Raw genomic sequence first — 3,822 nt, 5'->3', positions numbered from 1 at the left:
CACTATGAACAGGAGAATGTTAGAACAAGATTTGTTCTTATCAATTATCTTAGTTTTGATGATAACAATAATATGAATTTTGCTTAAGATAATATGGTACTCTAATCCAATGCAATTTCCCTTTCAGGAAATATATAAAGAGTACGCATAATTCAGCGCTCAGAAGATGTGTCTCAAATGGTTCAGCATGCAACATCAGAACATGGTCTGGCAAGACATCAGAAGATGGTCGAAGCAGAATCAGAACATGGGTCTATGAAAGCATCAGAAGAACATGAGATCAGAAGCACTGAAGATCAGAAGATGGTATCACGCTCAGAAGCACTTCAAGGTCAGAAGATCAGAAGATGCTATGCACCAAGCTGTTTGACTCTGATGATATTCAAACGTCGTATTCACAAACATCAGATCAGAAGGAAGTACACGTGGTAGACTACGCTGACTGACAAAAGGAACGTTAAAGCTACTAAAGGCTACGTCAGTAGACACAGCGTGAACAAGGCTCGAGGTAGTTGACAAAAGCGTATAACATTAAATGCAAAGCTGTACGGAACACGCAAAGCATTAAATGCATTCAACGGTCATCTTCTCAACGCCTATAAATATGAAGTTCTGATGAGAAGCAAGGTTAACGATCCTGAACAAATACAATTCAAATTAACTTGCTGAAACGCTGTTCAATCAAAGCTCAGAATCTTCATCAACTCACTACATTGCTGTTGTAATATTTTAGTGAGATTAAGCTTAACTGTAAGAGAAATATCACAGTTGTGATTATAGCTTTTAAGAAGCATTTGTAAACTCTTGAATTGATTACATTAAGTTGTAAGGAACTAGAGTGATCGGTTGATCAGTATACTCTAGGAAGTCTTAGCAGTTGGCTGAGCAGGAAGTCTTGGCAGTTGGCTGAGCAGAAAGTCTTAGGAGTGAACTAAGCCTAGAGTGATCGTGTTGATCAGTAGACTCTAGAAAAGTCTTAGGAGTGAACTAAGCAGTTGTTCCCGGAGTGATCAGTGTGTGATCAGAAGACTCTGGAAGACTTAGTTGCGGCTAAGTGGAAAACCATTGTAATCCGTGCGATTAGTGGATTAAATCCTCAGTTGAGGTAAATCATCTCTGCGGGGGTGGACTGGAGTAGCTTCGTTAACAGCGAACCAGGATAAAAATAATTGTGCAATTTATTTTTATCGTCCAAGATTTAAAGTCACACTTATTCAATCCCCCCCCTTTCTAAGTGTTTTTCTATCCTTCAATTGGCATCAGAGCGCCGGTTCTAAGGTGCAAGCACTTAACCGTGTTTAGAAAAGATTCAGGAAGAGAAAAACGCTTCATTTAAAAGATGGTTGATGAAAGTGAAAAGACTACATCTACATCTGGCTCTGCTGAGCAATACAACGGTAACAATGGTTATACTAGACCGCCGGTATTTGATGGTGAAAACTTTGAATACTGGAAAGATAAACTGGAAATTTACTTTCTGGGTCTAGATGGTGATCTATGGGATCTTCTGATGGATGGTTACAAACATCCAGTAAATGCCAGAGGCGCAAAGCTGTCAAGGCAAGAAATGAATGATGATCAAAAGAAGCTTTTCAGGAATCATCATAAATGCAGAACTGTTTTGCTGAATGCTATCTCTCATGCTGAGTATGAGAAGATATCTAACAGGGAAACGGCCTATGACATATATGAGTCCTTGAAAATGACTCATGAAGGAAATGCTCAAGTCAAGGAGACTAAAGCTCTAGCCTTAATCCAGAAGTACGAAGCCTTCAAGATGGAGGATGATGAAGACATTGAAAAGATGTTTTCGAGATTTCAAACTCTGACTGCTGGATTGAGAGTTCTTGACAAAGGATACACCAAGGCTGATCATGTAAAGAAGATCATCAGAAGCTTACCCAGAAGATGGGGTCCTATGGTGACTGCATTCAAGATTGCAAAGAATCTGAATGAAGTTTCTCTGGAAGAGCTTATCAGTGCCTTGAGAAGCCATGAGATTGAGCTGGATGCAAATGAGCCTCAAAAGAAAGGTAAGTCTATTGCATTAAAATCTAATATCAAGAAATGCACTAACGCTTTTCAGGCTAGAGAAGAAGATCCTGAAGAATCAGAATCTGAAGAAGAAGATGAACTGTCCATGATTTCCAGAAGGCTAAATCAAATCTGGAAGACCAAGCAAAGGAAGTTCAGAGGCTTCAGAAGTTCAAGGAAATTTGAACGTGGAGAATCTTCTGATGAAAGAAGATTTGACAAGAAGAAGGTCATGTGCTATGAATGCAATGAGCCTGGACACTACAAGAATGAATGTCCAAATCTTCAGAAGGAAAGTCCCAAGAAAAAGCTTCATAAGAAGAAAAGTCTTATGGCAACCTGGGATGAGTCAGAAGATGATTCAGAAGATGAGCAGGCCAACTGTGCGCTGATGGCGACAGAAGATGACGGATCAGAATCTACATCAGAATCAGATTCTGAAGAGGTATTTTCTGAACTTACTAGAGATGAGTTAGTTTCCGGTCTAACTGAACTTCTGGAACTCAAGTCTCAGATTAGTCTCAAATACAAAAAGCTGAAAAAGCAATTTGAATTTGAAACAAAGAAGCTTGAGTTGGAGAATTCTGAATTAAAAGAAAAACTTTTAAAATTATCCAATAATGTTGGATCTCCTTCTGATTCAGAAAAATCCACTTCCAGTCTAAACCATATTCTGAAAGAATATGATTTAAGTTTCAGGAAGTTCTTATCTAGAAGTATTGGCAGAAGTCAGCTAGCTTCTATGATATATGCCGTATCTGGAAACAAAAGAGTTGGCATTGGTTATGAGGGTGAAACCCCATACAAACTTGAACCTGTTGATGAAATGAAAATTACATACAAGCCATTGTATGATCAGTTCAAGTATGGCCACTCTCATGATATTAGGCACACTTCACATGCACAAAGTTTTCACATTACACACACTAAGAAGCATGTGACACAACCTAGGAAATATCATGAAACTCATATTAAAAATTATCATGCTGTTCCTCTTATTGCTTATAATGTCAAACCCAAGTTCAATCAGAACTTGAGAAAATCTAACAAGAAAGGACCCAAGAAGATGTGGGTACCAAAGAAAAAGATTATTTCTTTTGCAGATTCTCTTGATAACAAAGAAGACAACATTCAACATGACATGACACCTGAATTCAAGTTGGTCTCAACACTTGAAGGGAAGAAAGATTGTCTTTCAAGTTCTGGTTCTTAAATCTGTTGAAGAAACTTTGTTTGTAGGATTTCAGAAAAGAAAGTTTATTAGTCTTGGAACCATCTGTTTTGTTTGTCTCTATAGCATTGATGTTTCATTCTTGATTATTCTGAATGCTCTAAATGCTACAGAATATACAACATTGAAACATTGATTGTGGACAAATCAATAAACATCTGTTTTGATGATAAACTTGTTTCTGATGAAACAAAGAGCTCTAGAATTTCTGCAGATACAGTTTTGTCTTATCAGAAGCTGCAGAACAAAGAAGTGAATCTCCAGAAGCTGTGTACATCAGAAGTAATGGATCAGAAGATCATTCAGACTTATATCAGCACTCTTCAGAAGGAGTATTTCCAGAAGAGAAACTTGATCAACTCAGAAGCAGTGATCAGAATCCGAAGGCGTAAAGACTATTCTTAATACAGCTGTCATCTATTATCTGATGATGAACACGTGTCTGTACGGTTTGTACAAAGCGTGCAGTTGAAAGGACGCCGACCTAGGTAACTGTTTTAAATTATTTCATTTACCACGTTCTCTCTCCTCACGTCACTCATCATTTAATAAAATTG

This window comes from Vicia villosa, linkage group LG6, assembly GCF_029867415.1.
Source record: "Vicia villosa cultivar HV-30 ecotype Madison, WI linkage group LG6, Vvil1.0, whole genome shotgun sequence".
Lineage (NCBI taxonomy): Eukaryota > Viridiplantae > Streptophyta > Magnoliopsida > Fabales > Fabaceae > Vicia > Vicia villosa.
The sequence above is the reverse complement of the archived record's forward strand: the minus strand, read 5'-3'. Positions refer to the sequence as shown.